General features: G+C 36.6%; 1 protein-coding gene across 2 annotated transcripts in view; it reads left to right on the forward strand.

Annotated features, from left to right (window-relative positions):
- The window catches only part of UST (uronyl 2-sulfotransferase), a 123,290-nt gene that overhangs the window by 101,181 nt on the left and 4,121 nt on the right, over nt 1-17,988 (forward strand). The window lies entirely within an intron of this gene.

Below are 17,988 nucleotides of genomic sequence, written 5' to 3' on the forward strand. Positions count from 1 at the left end.
CCTGTGAAAGCTCTGCTATTGCCATGTACAAAAGACAGAGATAGAGCAGTGCTCGGGTGTGCAAGGTAGTGCCTTGTGCAAGATAATCTACTTGGGAGCAGGAGGTAGTTCCCAGGTAGACTGGTTCTTGTGATGAGTTGTTGACCAGCATTGGCCATGCTCAGATGGAAGCGGGGACTTTTAACTCCCAGAACACCTCAGCCAGCTATGGTCATTCCAGAGAATTTTGGGAATTGTGCTCCACAAATCTGGAAGGTATTCTAGGTAAGAAAGTTTTTAAAAATAGCCCACGTTTAATACAGGTGGTCCTCGGGTTATGACCATTCAGTGGTTGTTCAAAGTTGCAATGGCACTGAACGAGGGGGATGTACGATGTGTCCTCAGAGTTCCCACTGTCACAGCATCCCTGCAATCATATGATTGCAATTTCCAACATTCTCTGCCAGTTTCCCACAAGCAAAGTCAGTGAGGAAGCCAGCAGGAAGTCAGAAGTCATGGTTACATGAGGTCCTTGCTTAATGACTTGCACAGTCCTCACTTAACAACAGCAACTGGGACTACCATTGCAAAATGGTGTGGTCACATAATGTCGCACTTTATGTCCATGTCGCTTAGCAATGGCAGTTCCAGCCCCTATTGCTGTCGTAACCCAAGGACAACCTGTAGCCCTTCTTTCCTATATTGACCTGACAATTATAGCAGGCTAAGATTTGGGTGGGTCATGCAAGAGCTAAGTGGGTTTTCTGCCTGAGGTTTTGTAAGACTGGTAAATCATGCATAACCAAAGCATATCAAAGTTTTTTCACCCACAGCTGGGGAAGGAAATTAACACTGTACTCCCTAATCAGACTCCTGGACCTCAGAAAAGTTGTTCCTCTTTGCATTGAGTGACATTTTAAAGATGTAGTAATGGGCATAAGCTCTTAATAGAGACCCCATCTGCACTGGTTAGTTAACCAATCAGCATGGAAGTTGTTTTTCCTAACATGTAGAGCCTTGATTGATTAGATGTGTTATATGTTCCCCGTCTGACAATCAATGTGGACTGTCTGCAAATGCTAGAGATCAAAAGACAGTTTTATTCTGAAATGCTCTTCTAATCACTGGAAGAGGGACCTAATAGGAAACAGTTAACTCCCAGCTCCTCTGAAAAGGCAGACTAAAGATCTCAGCCTGTCTCATGAGAGGAAAACCTGTCAGTCATAAGGCTTGGATTCAGTGATCAAATATATGAAACAAAATCTGGAGAAACCTTAGAAGGCAGGTACTGTAGGTCAAAGTGAGTGCACTTGGCTCTCTTTTTCTTACTAGTATGCAAGACTGGCAATCAGTTGGGCCAGTGCCATTCTGCTTAATTCTTTCTTGATTTGGATTTCCAACTTCATGAGCTGAAGTGGGTTATTTGGCCCTATTGAATTGGCTGGTCTGGCTTCTTCAATCTTGAGCATAACCTTGTTAGATTTTGACAATCTCCTTAGGGATGTATTTTGCTGGTGGGGCAGTCAATGATGTCTTCCCACTTTTCAACAGCATACAAGAGTGTTTTGCTCCCTTACCACAAAGCTAATTATCCTGTCAAATGCAGAAGCTAGAAATAAAAATACTTTTGGGTGTACAAGTATATGTCTCTGCTTAAAAAATTTTTGAGGGAGGGAAGCAGTAAGACCTACCTGGTATGCCAAGGACAAAACAATGTCCTTTAAAAAACTTGAAAGAAATTGGGAGGGGTGGGAAGGAATAAATTACTCTGCCCATTTGATCATACCCCTGTGGTCTACAGTAGACTGGCTGAGCCTATAGGGTGAAAAGCTGGAAATCTCATATCTCCTTTCCAGAAGACCTTTGGAGCTGCCTCCTGCTTTGAGCTAATGGCTTAATAGTTCTTGCTGCCACAACCTATCTTCCAGGAGGGGCTTCACCTAACATCCATCCCATATTTCTGATGTGTGAAAGTTCTCAAACTCTGATGTGTGCTGCCTTTCTGGCAATTAAAAGGTAAAAATACAAGAAGAGTGAAATAGTTTCAATTGTGCAACTTCATAGCCATGTACTAGCCATGTGATTAGATGATTCAGTCTTTTGTCTCATCCTTGGGAGACAGACCAATCACACAAGAAATAAACCAAATCAAATTTTATTTAAAAAGGAATTATAGCATCTTTTATTTAAGCATTAACATGCAAATATTCAAATACGAATAAGATAAATTCCAGAGCTGTCCAGGTATGGATAAAACAGCTGTTAGCTTAAAAGAACATTTACAAAAGACAGTGCAGTACTCCAGGGAGACAACAAAATGGTGTTGATCTCCTACAGATAGAGCAGTTCTGACTAGGATCCTGAAAGAAATGCTGCAAGGGTGCTAAATTATATTACAAATTGCAAGAATAGTTTAAAGGCAGTTATTATTTCTTCATGTATATGAATAAAAAGACTAAGATTATACAAGCTCCTGAAATTGTACAGAGAAAAATCTATTAGACACCACATTGAAAAAATAAAATTATTTTGTTTCATTTACCTGGACGTCCTCCAATTTTGTGGAAAGAATCTACCTTAATCAAAGGCTGCTGAAGAGATGGTAAATCCCCAGCCTCGGGCCACAGGTTTCTGCCAGAGTTACTCCCTCAAGTTCTGTTCTCTGATTTTTTTTTTAAATCATCTCTTCAGCAGATGAAGAGGCTAGAGTAATCTGACCATGTACATGACCACCAACCATGCCTCACAAGTGGATGTGAATTCTGTCTGAGCCTATCTGTCATATAGGCTAGCCAACTGTGATGTCATGAATGGCTGGTACATTCATAGTTAGGCATTACCTTTGGGATCTTTGGCTTATTGAACAAAATAGCTACATCTCCTTTTAATGTAATTTAATCAAGAACTCCATTCACATTCATAGCTGCTTATTAATTTCTACTGTGCAGCAAAAATATAATTTGAGTGTAGACTCATAATTGAATATAGACTCATACCAATCTACAAGAGTGATAGCTATAAATATTTCTGTAATATGTAGCAAGCAATTATCATGAAAGGACTCAGTTCACACATATATTTTAAAGGAGTAAGAGTTCAAATTATGTGTGTGGTTCATGTTTGAGATGCAGCTTAAGTACTTTGTAGATGGGTATCATATCCAAGCTATAAAACCAAGCCAGAAAAACCAAAAAACAAAACCTTCCATGAAAGAGCAGGCCTGGAGGAGCTTTGCCGGAATATAGTGGCTCAGTTGACTGCTTCTGTTTTGCAAAATCAGCTGCCCTGCCCTCATATATGTTTGGCCTGTGACATAGAATTTGATCTAGATCGGTGCCAAATGTAGCTTTTTGTTTTGCAATACTAGAAGTCAAGCAGGGGAAGATTATTGGTTTGGATTTAAAGACCTTACTACTTTGTCATCAAAAAAAGTGTAGTTTCTTAGTACATGAAAAGACACTATCCAGCAATTGACACAACCACTAAATACATCTCATATATCAGCATTTTTTTGAGTATCAGTTTTGATTTTAATTTGACTCTATCTTCAAAAATATATATTCCTTCTAAATTCTAAGGTCTCCAGAATGTCAGACACAATGTTAATGTTACGTTAACTGAGGGAGTACCCAGCTAACCTCCCCCACTATAATGGATTGAAACCGTCCATAGAGGAAGAAGTGGAACCACTACAAAGCAGTGTGCCCAGTCTCCAACCTCTGCAGGAAATACCATGCCCAATAGTACCAAAAATTGCTGAGAGATTTGGGGGGTTAAGGAGAGGTAGACGACCCTCATCCAGGTCCAGGCATAGGTCATCCTGGAGAGCGACCAGTGCCGTCTCAGTCCCATGCCCAGGCCTGAACACAAATTGAAAAGGGTCCAGAAAATCTGTTTCTTCTAAGGTGCTGTGCGGTTGATCTGCCACCATTATCTCAAAGATCTTCCTCAAAAGAGGAAGTTTGGAGACTAGATGATAATTATCTTTTTTTAATAATAATTTTTATTAAAGTTAAAAAATAGAGATAAAAAACTAATGCAAACTAAGAAAAATATAAAAAGAAGAAAAAGTGCAAAGGGAAAAGAAGAAAAAGGGGGGGAATATATATATATATGTATATAAAAGAATATATAAAGAAATGACTTCCCCCTTCATCAAGACAAGTACAAACAATTTCAGTAACTTACCTTCTCTAACATTTCAACTAAAGATCTCTTCATCCCATATCTCATCTTTTATCTATTAGTAAATAATAATACCTCATCGTTCAATCTTAATCAGCAAAAGTCCATTAAGAGTTACCAGGAACAACAATATATATAACATTAAACAAGTAAATCAATTTCATTTCATTTCATTTCCTTTAGACAGTAACTTCTCATTTTTTCTAAAAATACAATAACAAAAATCTCTTCTTCCCATATTTTATATCTGTAAGCAAGCCTATAAAAGCTTGTTGTTCAAACTTAATAAAAAAAAAATTAAGAGCTGCCAGAAAATCTTAATCTTTAAACTCTTCAAATACTATCCCACAAATTAATTCTTATCATTTTCTCTTCATCTCCTCTCAGAAATTCCTTCATAAATTTATTTTACTTTTAACATCATAATCCATCACTTTCTCTAATCATAACAACAACAAAAAATTATTTTCAAGATTATATTTTAAAAAGTTTTTAAAGGGCCTAATTAAGCTGGAAAGGTAGAGAATTGAAAGTGCATTCCTAATGGATAGGTGCTTCAGTTTATAGGATATTCTCACTTAAGATCAAAAATGTTTTTGTTGGGGTAGATTACTTATTTAAAAAATTGGTAAAGTATTAATTTGGACTCATGAAGTCTAATATGCTGAATCCAGAAACAAGAAATTGGACACTGATTCACAACTAGATTTACTAACAGAATAGTAGGTACGTTGTTCATCCTACATTAGATGCCTGTATTATTTGTGTCTGCCTCCCTTATAATCTGACTTGAGTTACACTCTTCAGAGTAGTGAATTTCCACATATCGTGGCAGTATAAGTGCGCAGTATAAATACTTTAAATAAATACATTTCATGTTTTGGTTATGTCTGTATGGTTTTCTCATCACTGCCACAAACCACTGAAAATAACATTTGAGTTGCTGTGGAGAAACCCATGTGATGGTAGCTGCTCTGTGTCACTAACTGATTCATATGAATTATGCACTGTATAAACTAATGCTGTGCAAGATCACTTTCTGATAATCTGCTTGCTGCTATTTTATGGGAAGTGTGTCTCAGGAAGGAGCTAGCTGGACATGAGTGAGCCTCAAATCCAGTTCTGAGGAGATGGGAAACCATTATTCCTCACTATGTGAGGAAATTCTATGGCTCAGCTGTGGAAATTCTTGAATTTATGCCTACCTTTCTTTGGTGTCTTCTGTTTCATGAGGCAGAGGAGATTAAAATAATCCATTTCCAAAAGGTCTATTATATGGGGAACTTGGGAACTGTAATTTGTTTAAACAATAATTAATTAGAACAACCCAAAATTCAGAATCATGGCTTATTCATATGAAGCATAATTTAAACAATCACAGTCCTCCATCCCAGACATCTCAGGAAATAGGTTTAATGGAAGCTACTATTCTCATGAAGCAGAAGGACTGAGACTCACCGGAGCTCATTTCTGTAGTGGAAAACATTGTCTGGACATTATGATGGAAGAAAGCGTTAGTACCATGTTTATGGAGCCGTTTGTTAGAATATTCACAGCAGAATCTTAACATTCCATTTTAAAGGGCTAGTATTGGCCTAAAAGTCCTTGAGGAGCTGGGAACTTGAATACCAATGAGCCTCCATTAGGGTATTGTCTGCCTTAACATTGCATATTCCTCTGAGGCTTTCTCAGGATCTCCTGAATGCCTACAAGTAAGTGGATGGAAGGAAGGCATTCTTAGTCATTATACCCTTTTTAGGAGAGAGGCTTGCTTGGCACCAATTTGAGCCCTGAAAATGCCTTGATTTGGTTTCATCCAGCATTTTATTTATGATTATATATTATGAATGATAGTTTTACTGAAGGGCAGTCTGAAAATCTTTTAAATAGATGAAATAAGAGGGCTACTCTAAATGATCACAGCAAATTCAGTTTTATAGCTATGAAACTATCCATTAAATAACTATTGAAACAGTACAAAACTGTAATGGTTTACAGCACTTTCAGAAGTCTCGTTTTTTGTTAGGATTTATCTAAAGCATAAAGGGTGTGGGGGTTTTTTGCATGGAAGCAAGCAGAATTGCATGCACGTTAGCATTTTGTTAGAAATCATACTCAGCAGATTTTTCTCTGGTTGTAACTTGAGCCACTTGAAACTGCCATGGCTTCAGCTAAGTTTTTCCATGGAGTTTCTAGCTCAAACTTATATCCTAGTGATTCTTAAAATTGGTTCAACCCGTTCCTCTTTTGCAGCTGAATAATGGGTTAGCAGCAGGTTTCTAGATTTTCAGTGCCTTGGCATTTGTGTAAGATTTATAGCAAGACTTGTTGAGAGAGAAAAAAAATGAGATGGAATTTCAGTGCTTATTATACAAGTGCTTTGAACGTTTTTTAAAATACACTATTGTTTTATACCCAAATGATAATCTTGGAAATTGAGTATTTAATACCATGATGAGGAGGGGCTATAAGCTAGATCATTTCATTTTTTAGAAGTAGGATGGAATGGCTTCACGATCTACCCTTTCATGTTGTTACTGCCCCTTGTTCTTCAGAAATGCAGCAGGAGATGTAACACATTGAAAAAAAAAAATAGAGGAAAACATCTGTTGACTGACAGGCAATTTCCCTTTCCTCTAAACCATGAGAAAAAGTAATAGGATCCCACAGGATGGAGGGCTTCCTTTTAAATGTTTGAACAGGTATCTGCTTAAAATACTAGAAAGTTCAATCAGAATTGCAATCTTTTGTTGATTGCATCACAAAGTATTCAGTTCTAATACTAAAGCTATAAAAGGTAAAATCTCCTTCGAGTAGCACTTCTTGTGATTCATGGATATGTTCATATAGTTTTCTTGGCACCACATAATTTTCCACTGCCTTTTTCCAGGATCTTTGATTCCCCCCACCCTCCCAAAGTTCCCAGTCAAAACTACAGCCCTGGGATTTCCTGGCCTTTCAACCAAAGACTTGACTCTGCTTAGCCTTTCAAGATCAATCAAGAGTAACCCATCTGACTGGGCAATGCAGTAGCACCATATTACTACTATTAAATCCTAGTCCTTATTAAGGAAATACTGAAACTGTTGCCTTAAATCAATCCTTTCATGCCCCTTCCTTTCTCAGACTTATCCATAGTTGTTATGTTTGATTAAAATCAAACTACGGATGATTTTACTAAGGAAAAAAACTGATTAAGGTATTAAAATAGTAGTAGTAGTAGTAGTAGTAGTAGTAGTCATCATCGTCATATTTGTTATAGTTACTGAACAGAATTTTACAGGTTAACAAAACAATAAAAAATAATTAAATGTTTTTTTTTCAGGCAAAATAAAATACAAACATAAAATTGTAACTAGATCTTAACTGAGGCTATCAAGATGTGTTGAATTTTACGAACAGTATACCAAAATTTAACCACATTCAAGGAAACAGAATCTTACTGGTCTCATAGGAATAACTGTACTGTACATGTTACCCAGCTAAATAACATCTTCAGTGCTAGCCGGGTAACAAAACATTTGCAAGGAAACAACCAAGCTCAGAGAACCTCAAGGACTCCACAGTTCAATCCTGAGCTATACATATTCTCTTCTATTTGTACTGTACTAAAATAAATCAGAATTGTCTGGTTAATTTGCCAAATAGGGAGTTATAAAGTGGGTCTTGCATCTTTATAGAGATGCCTAAACCTTCTGGGAAAAACGGTAACTTTAGCTAGTGGGTAGTAATACAGTTCCATGTACCCCTTTCCACTTTAGTCAGACCTGCCTCCTTCCTCCATACTTGATTGGTACATATGGGGCTACTTGAAGTATAGTCCTTAAGAATTTAGATTGACCCCTTTCAAGAAGGGCAAAGGAGCTATGGGGTTCCAGCTGAGCTCTTTTGTTTGCATACATGCTTAGCCACATAGAACTTTAGTGCTGCTGGAATATGCTGTGGCCTCTGGCAAAGTGAAAGGATTGTATCGCTGCCACTGATTTTGGTGCATTTTGGATGTGTCCTGCGTTTGGTAGAACTATGAAAAAGTATGCCCAAATATTTAAGGATTTTGACTTGTTCTATTATTCAGAGCTATGCTTTGGAGAGAAAAAAACAGATTTATGGCTTCAGAATAGCTTTAAATTTCATCTGGCAAAAGCAAATAGCTAAGCATTTCTCAGGCTTCAGTACACTAACCAAGCTTAATACATTCCAGGAGCTTAAATCACATTTCCTTTTTAAAAAATGGATTCTCCTAGAAGTATTTACTACTGATTTTCTAATGTGACTCCTTCCTTTCGATTTTTGGTCCTTTCCATTTTTTAAAAATCTTTTATGAGTTCAGTACCTCTACGTTATTTTGACCCATCTCTCGTGTTGCCTCATTACTCCACAAAGCAAAATACTCCTCCAGTATCTAAATAAAAAGTAATTTACTGCAGAAGTGAATTCTAGTGATTTCTACTGAATAAAATACATATTTTTGTGTATTGATTAAAGGATGTTTCCAGAAGCAAGAAAAGAGAAAGAGAAAATCCAGCCATAGGCAGTTTAGCCATGTGTACTTCAACTCCACTGAAGGAAATAAAACAAATTATTTCCTTCCAAATGCTAGCAGAACTAATTTTTCACTATCCATTTCCCACCATAAGAAATAAACCAGTGATGAACGCTTCTTTTTGTTAAAAAAGGGGAAAAAATGGGGCAGTATAGAAAACAACACAGGTGCTTAACGTGCATCAGGAAGGGAAAGAGACAACATTGAATTGGTTATTTGGGTTAACTGTTAGCCCAATGTCCAGTAGGTGGCAATAAAATCTCATTTTCCAATCTGTTTGGATGAAAATTGTATATGAATTCCACTAAGCTATGGTGGAGGATTTTTCTTTAATATGTTAATAGTGTAAGCATGAATATTGAAACAGTGATTTGAAGGCTCTTTTTTCTTCTGGGCTTGGATTGATGCTTCTATTCATGCTACTCATCCTTGGGCTCATATAATTTGACTGGGTCAGGAGCACAGTAGACATATGACACCATATAACAGGTTTTAGTTGAGACATTTTTATTTGGAAATATGTTATCTATTCTGTGAAAGGCAGACAATATCCAAGTTCCTTCCATTTGTAGCAGTAAAACTTAACTGTAAGTCTTAATATAGTGTTGTGTTTACCTTGAATTTTTCTCAGAAAGCAACCAGCAACCAATGAGGTTGTTTCTACATAAGAGTTATGGGAGACCTTTGGGAGATACCACTCACTACCTCTGTTATTGCATTCTGAGTCAGCTGCAATTTCCAGATCATTTTTAAGGGCCATCCCACAAAGAATGCATTACAATTATCGTATCTTGGTTACCAGCTCATGAGCCGCCAAAACCAGATTTATATCTTCCAAATAGGGAGGAATTTAGTTTACCCCTCTCCTAAGCATGAGGCTGGATGAATGTCCAACATCAGCGCTGGATTCAGGAAGCCACCAAATTGTAACCCTGATCCCAGGACTATAACCCCATTCAGAACAGACGTTTCTCCAGAATCCTAAAATCTATTCTCCAAAATCAATAGCAGGTCTATCCAGATGTGTTGTCTAACATTGTCTTATTTCATGGAGGCATTTAGAGGCCTTGGAGATGTCTAATCTCAAGCTTTCAGGAAAGAAGAAATAGAACTAGCATTTGCATATTTATAACAACTCACTCCAAAATTGCAAATGATTCTTCCCAGTAGTTTCTTATATATGTTAAATGACATGGGGGACAAGACAGAACCTAAAAGAACCTCAAATATTTATTCTAGGGGATTCATGCAGAAATACCCCAGTATAATTTTTTTCACTTTACCTTTTTTTTAAATAGTAATTTTACTAAAGATTACAATTATAACAGTAAAAACTAATACAAACTAAAAAAAGAAAAGAATAAAAAGAAAAGATAGAAGGTGCAGAAAAGAAAGGAAAAGAGAAAAAGAGAAATAGAAAAGTAAGAAAAAATAAGAATACAGTAAAGAAAAAGAAAAATACATAAAAAAGTAACTTCCCCCTTCATCTCAAGTATAAACAATTTTAATAACTTAACACCGTCTCTTAAAATACAACAGATGATCTCTTCTTCCCATATCCTATCTCTTATCTATAAATAAATCCATAAAGCCTTGTCATTTCAGTTCTGATGTCAGGAAAAGACGATTAAGAGTTACCAGAGATAACAATGTATCTATTTTAACCTTATTCAAATAAACCAACTTTATATTCCTTCTGTTTACTTCTAACAATCTTGATCTTTAGTCCCTTCAGATGTTATAGAACTTGATTTTCTTTCATTTTTTTGCTTTGTCCCTTCTCACAAAATTCTTCAAAACTTTAACAAGCCTTTTTTGTAAATCCAACATAGAAAAATTATCCAGGTCACTCTCTTGGTTTGTTATTTGTATACCCCTTTTATTTATTAAGATATCAGCTGGCTTCTTTTGTATGCCCAGTGTAACATCTTTTTTCCTGTCATTCTTGTAACCTATCATTTTTAAATCCACTTTCAAATCAAGTCTCAATCTTGTCAGGTAGAACTTGTTCTTCTTCCATAACATCTTTTAAACACAGTCTGTCTATAGAGGCAGACACTGTTAAAATTAACTATTAGGTCCATTGTTCAAAAATATCCTTCAATTAATTAATTAATTAATTTAAGCTGTTTATTTATTTAAGCAATTTATATAGCTCCCCAGCTCACTCACAGTGACTCTGGGTGGCTTACAAGAATAAAAATCCCAAATACAAAACCCATTCCACACCCCCCCCCAGTGACAACAATACATTTACCCTAGCCATTTGATGGGCTCCACATCCAACTGGGATCCCCAGGCCCGTTGGCAAAAGCTTGTCTTCAGGGCCTTGCAGAAGAGCATCAAGGTGGGGGCCGGTCTTATCTCTGTGAGGATAATGTTCCACAGGAGGGAGCCACCATGGAGAAGGCTGTTCTTCTTGGTCCCACTAGATGGACTTCTTTAATAGGGGGGACCCATAACATTCCCTGCCTCCCCAGTCTGGTGGGTCAGGCAGATGAAACTGGGAAAAGGCGGTCCTTCAAATAACCTGATCCCAAGCCATGTAGGGCTTTAGAAGTGACAACCAGTACCTTGAATTGGACCCAGAAGCAAATCAGCAGCCAATGGAATAAGGACTCAGATGGACTTGATTTAAGATTTTGAAGTTAATTGAAAGGATCCTTTCCCATGGGAAAATACCTGTGTTTATACTTGGAAACAACTAATAAGATAACTTTGAAGGCTGGATATTAGAGGGTACTACATGGCTACTCTAAGAGATATCTACAATGAATGGGTCCAGGAAGTTTTATTTACTACTACAGAAGAATTAGAGGGTGTCACTGAAGAGGAAGAAGCCCCATTGAATAAAACTGAAATTGATTTGAAGGTGGATTCAAAAATGATAGCCTATAAGAAAGAGATGGAAATAATGGATTTACAAATGAAACTGGATTATTTAATAATTAAAAAAGACACACAAATATTAAACCAGAAGAGTGATGTGGACAATTTCTTTACATTGGAATTACAAAAGGGATTTGTTGAATCTGCCAAAGATTTTCTGAGAAGAGACAGAATATGAACGGTCACATGGATAACTTCTTTCTACTGGAATTACAAAAGGGGCTTGATAAAAATGCCAAAGATTTTGAGAGAAGAGACAAAGAGAATATGAGAAAGCAGATGTTAGAACTTTGAGGGATCTAAAGATAGTTGGGAGAAAGAAGGAATACAAAATCGGTTTATTTGATCAAGGTTAAGATAAATGGATTGCTATTTCTGGTAATGTTTAATGGTTTGTGGATTGGAATTGGATAAGGTAAGTTTAAATAGAAATGGAGATATAAATATAAAAAGAAGGATTCCAGTTAGATTTAGTAGTACAGTTTGTAATAATTACGTTGTTATTTCTGATAACCTTTAATGGACTTTTGCTGATTAATATGAAGAGATGGGGTTTTAGAGATTGGTTTATAGAGAATGGGGTGAGGTATAGGATGAAGAGTTGCTTGGTTTTATTTTGAGAGAGAGTGATAAGTTGTTAATGTTAATTAAACTTGCTGGGGATGAAAGGGGAGGTTTTTTCCTTTCCTTTTCTTTTTCTTTTCCTTTCTCTGCGCTTTTTTAAAAAAATATATTTTATATTATGTAGATTGTATTAGTTTATCTGTATAAGATAATCTTCAATAAAATTAGTATTAAAAAAAAGGTCTGCCCAACAATTGGGCAGAATATTACAATTGTTGCCTAGAAAAATATAGAAAAAGAAATTTTAATCTCAACTTCCTTTCTATTTAAAAAGATGTTCGCCCTGGGTGCACGTATTGGAGATGTTTGAAGACTCTAAGAACGCCATTCATAATATTTTTAAAACCCTATTTTATCATTCTAGTCCAGAAGAGAAGTAGATCCCATAATTCCCCTTCCAAGGGACATAGCAAATCTGTGGGGAAAGTTGTGTTAGTTGTCACAAGAAAATTTTGGAAGCTTGGTATCTCTTTCCCCTCTTTATCATTTTGTTTTACTTCTGAAGCAAGCCTTAGTCCTTGACAGCGGGCTTTCTTTTCCTTTAGGACTGGATTGAGGAAAGCTTTGATTCTAATTCTCTGGCTGTTAGTCAGAACAGTCAATCTCCATGTCACAAGCGGAGTTCTTTAAAAAGACAGTGTTTTATTCTCCTTTTGATATTCTCTCCTCCCCCCCCCCCTTTTCTTTAATGTCAGATGTCCTCAGCCTTTGACCACCCTCAGACTTCTGACATATGAAGTGCTGTGAAACGTTCAGACTCAGGTGGAAGGGGAATGAGATCCTTTACTTTTTAGTATTTTATTTTCATAAATGTCTGTAAAATGTGAGGTGTACCAGATATAAAATTAATTGATTGCCCATCTGCATATTACATAAACATACCTGATACTATTTTTCTTTCTCTCTCTCATACACGCACATAGACATGCACACCTCCTTTGTTCCAGCAGGAACAGTAACACAAGAATTGCCTTGGATGTATTACTGTTACTAGAGCTTCTTTTCTTGGTACATTTTTGTCATTGGAATATTATTGTATTCTGGGTTGTTGTTGTTTTTAATTTTAAGCCACTTTGGGTGCATTTACACAGAAAACAGGATGTAAATAATAGATGCAAGTTCAAATACTGGTTGTGAAATATTCCAAGTAGAGTTCACTACTTTGAGCAATTGAGAGACTTGTTTTTAATATGCTCAGGCACTCACACCTTGGTCACCTCTCGCATGGATTACTGTAACATGCTGTACATGGGGCTGCCGTTGAAGAGCATCCAGAAGCTTCAGCTGTACAAAATGCAGCAGCATAGGCAGTTATGGGCGCACCTAGATCAGCAAATGTTACACCTCTGCTCCACGAGCTACATTGGTACCAGTTTGCTTCTGAGTTCAATTTAAGGTGCTGGTAATGACCTATAAAGCCCTACATGGCATGAGCCGGGTTATTTGAGGGACTGCCTCTTCCCAATCACATCTACCCTTCCCATCAGATCCCATCCACGAAGAAATGTCATCTGACAGGACCCAGGAGGAGAGCCTTTTCTACTGTGGCACCTGCCCTTTGGAATATCATTCTCCCTGAGATCAAATTGGCCCCGACCTTGATGGCCTTCCGGAAGGGCCTGAAAACATGGCTTTGCCATCTGGCCCGGGGATCCAATAATGTGGGTATAGAGCTGCAAACTGGCTGTATTGCTAGGGAAATTGAGTTTGCTCTCCCACAGATTACGGGGGTTTTTATGGTTTTTAATGTTTTAATAGTTTTTGTTGTTGTTTTGTTGTATTGCTTTTGTGTTTTTAACTTTGTATGCCATTCAGAGTCACATATGCGAGATGGGCGGCTATATAAATTCACCAAATAAATAAATCATGAGAATTACTAGAACTCCTAGCCAGTTAAATATGTAGTTTCCATATCATCTTTCCTTCCATCTATTGCTAAAATTGCTTTTAAGTAGAAATGGATATAATTTTTTTAATATGCACTTTAAATATGTCAGTGTAATTCAAAGCAAAATATTGAAAAAGAACTATCAGTTATCTTCCTCCATGTTTCATTTTGGAATTGTTAAAAAAGACCCATTCCTCCTTAAATCTCAGTTCAACTTGCAATCCATATTCAGTTCAAGTAGCCCACATAATATTTTCCAAAAAAAGAGTGGAACTGGGAGTGAGAAGGCTGTGAGAGACAACTCACTTCCCTTTCTTCCCTTAAAATGTCCTCAATAATGTCCCAAAATCACGTAACTGAAATTTGGCTTTTTGCCACCAATTTTCGTGGCACGATTTTGCGGTGTGTTTGTGTGGGGGAGAGGGGCAGGTCCAAGGGTAAAAAGAGGAACACTTTGTCTCCTAGAGTTTTCCCATACCGATTCTGCAAAACTGGGCAGAAAAAACATCCCATCACTGCTAGTGACATCATTGAAGGCATCCTGCAGCTTTTCCAATATATAAATTTGACAAATAAATAATTAAATAATTTGCATTCCCTGGCCAATAGAAGGTCATGCCCCCTGATTTAATTAAATAACAGATTGAAATGGATTATAGACACAGTACTGTTTAATTTTATATTTGTGAAGAAGAGGAAAGAATACATTCAATCATATAATTCCTTGATTGTCTCTTTTAAGAAGACAAAGCTGAACAAATCAAACCTGAACATTAGATTCATTTAACCAAAAACAGAACTTCTAGTCTTGAAGCATTAAGAGAACATGAAGGAACAAAGGCTAAAATAAACATATTTAATATTCATTTTTAACGAGCTAGATGTTCTTATATTTGAAGAGAGATGCTGGCTCCACAAGTTTCTTGGAAAATTGCCAGTCTTTAGAGTAAAGCTTCTATAAACATTGAGAACTCTGTATCAAAACATTGCCTCTGGGATTTCCCATTCTTTCACAGGTTCAGACTGTAAGAATAATAAATATATATGATCTGTTATCACAACACTGTCTTAATAGTGCATTGTCATATATCTCATGACATCTATTGCATGTCATCATTTTATTGTAGAAATAACTAGAGACATTTTTTTGTACAATTAGTGGTTCATACAGCTGTAAGTGTTTTGGGCTTTTTGGGAAAAAGAAAGTTCCTTTCAGAGAAGTATATATAATATACAGCAAGGCATTATTTTTGGTTTTCCATTGCTTTAAGATATTTAAAAGGAAGGTTGGTATTTTGCTTTACATGGCAAATATTTATGACCATTTTGCCTTATTTTTTGCACTTCCTTGTTTTTAGCATGGATTTTATCAAACTTGCAAACTGGGCTTTGGTTGATTTAAGTAATAAAAAGCCAAAGCAGATACTGTAAGACAAAATAAAGTTTCTAAAATAAATAGTGCAGTTTGTTGCCCTCCATATGACAACCTGTCTAGAAGGTCATAAAATATGGGTCCCCTGTCTTCGACTGAAGCAGCTGGGTTTACACAGCATTTTTAGTATGTTTGGTTTGGCATGGAGCCAGGCAGGCATCATTTTTTCATTATGTCCGTTTCATAGATGAGTTGGGTGGTAACTTCAAGAAACAGGTCTGAGAGTTACTTCAGATTTTTATTAGAAGAGTTATTTAAAGAAAATACAAAGTTATGTAAACAAAATGAGAAGGTGGAGATTAGCACCATGATAGAGGTTAGTAATTTTGTTAATTAGGCTCAAATCTATAATGGCAAGTTAACATCAATCATGATGGAGGATGAGGATTTTATCGCAGTGGGGTGGGCTTTATTTTTTTGGTTCTTCTTCCCAGAAAGAGCAATTTGTATAGATGAACATCCAGAATATTTATTAGTAATTTTATTTTTAACATTTTATTATTAAAATCCCAACTCAAATGGCTATTAATATTGGGGGAAAATGCTTGCAGTTATTTTATATTAAAATGAGATGGAAATTCCCATAGACAGATTTCATGAAAAAGCCTTGTAACATTCACTCCACTTATTCCTCTATGAGGCTTTTTCAGAGCCAAACTAGATGATGTGTTCACATGTTTTGCCACTGTATGGTTTTAAACATAATGTGGGGCTGGGTCAGGCAGTCATATTAGGACAATGGCCTGGCCCATTTTAATCTTTTATCACCACTGTAACCTCTGTCAGAATCAGGCCCGTACTATGTAGTACATGGGAGAACTAATAGAATCTGGTGTGGGAATACAGTAAGATGAAATGCACAGGCTCCTGAGCCAGCAGAAACTCTTGTAAATAGTTGACTGTACAGGGTACATGTCAACCCCAGTAATTTACACTGCTATTCTTCAGGAATGCTCAACCAGTGTCACAACTGGAGATAAAAAGAGTCTGGGGTAAAGGAAAGAAGTCCAAAATAGGGCCAACAGCAGCATCTGGACACAAATCAAAGAGTTGAGTAGGATCTCAGATAACTAGCCGTAGATTACTTTCCTTTCAGTGCAGACACTACCAATGCCATTTCCCCAGTTCCAAAGCATATGGTCAGGAAAAAAAGATTGAAGTCCATCTTCCACATTACAGTTCTGAGTAAGTGCTGCTCCAGCAGCTGATTTTTAAAACCTATAGCGGTGAATAATATTACACATAGCTTCTCCTTTAGAGGGTGATACAATAGATCCATTACCAGTATCTCTTGCTTTGTGTAGAGGCAGCTTGCAAGTATTTAGTGCTGGAGGAAATGAGATTTGAAAGGTTGAATCCTTCTTCCTGCCATCCCACAAAAAAATGTCTTGTTATCTGTAATATAAACATAATGTTCCAAAACTGTTGAGTCATAGCCTTGGATTTAAGGTAGGAATGCAGAAGGTTTTTGTGCAGGAGTCATATTCCAAAACTGGATGGGGGTAGGACAAAAAATAAATAGTATTTTAATTTAGTTGATTCATATGATCCCCATTTGTTTAATAATTTTCCTCTTGTTTTTTGTTTGTTTGCTTGTTTTAAGTTATGAAAATAATATCTGCTGTAATTGATCAGACTCTCAGAAGTTTATAGTAATTAAGAGCAACAACAAGCAAGACACTCCTTATTAAAACATCCATAGTAAAAGTAAAATTGAAACTTAAAATTATAAAACCACAAACATAAAATCAGGCAATCTTGGGGATTCTATCACTTACTGTAAGCTCTCCAGAATAAGTCAGTTTTCTAAAACTTGAACAAGGCTAAAACTCCAGGGGCCAGCCAGATTTCTACAGTGAAGCTATTGCATAGTGTAGGCCACCAAAAATCAATGCCTACATGCGTTGTAGAATTTGCAGAAATGGAGGATCACCAGCAGCTTCTCCTGGGACACACAGGTTGGGCAGGTCAATTCTGATTGAAGGCATGCGTAAAGAACAATTCAAAGAAACTTCAGAGGCTCTTGGGGTGCTACTTTAAATTTTTGGGAGGCAACAGCTTGCACTTCCCTGGATTAAGGAAGAAAAGGAAACTGCACATATCATTTTCAGCTAACCTGTTTCATACTGGATAAAACACATAATATGCTGTATTAAAAGGGTTTAGTGATTGACTTGTTTTTCTAAAAACATATAAATGAATGAAGATAAGGGATGCATTGAGGATTCCAGGAGAATCCAATCACATTCCAGTTATCATTTCTTCTTTTTCTCTGTCATAATCACTATCAACTTGTAAGTTGGTTCCAGATTAAGATATGTTCCAGTGGGACTGAAATTGTGGGATTGAAATTGTCATGATGAACTTTTCACACTGAACTCAATATGATTTATACATAACCTGTTTAGCCCTGATTACTTTTGCTCTTTGTAATCTCATTGACACAAC

The sequence above is a fragment of the Python bivittatus genome, unplaced genomic scaffold (assembly GCF_059951505.1).
Source record: "Python bivittatus isolate LINGU-HERP-01145 unplaced genomic scaffold, Pbiv_v1 ctg000020_np1212, whole genome shotgun sequence".
NCBI classification, from domain to species: domain Eukaryota; kingdom Metazoa; phylum Chordata; class Lepidosauria; order Squamata; family Pythonidae; genus Python; species Python bivittatus.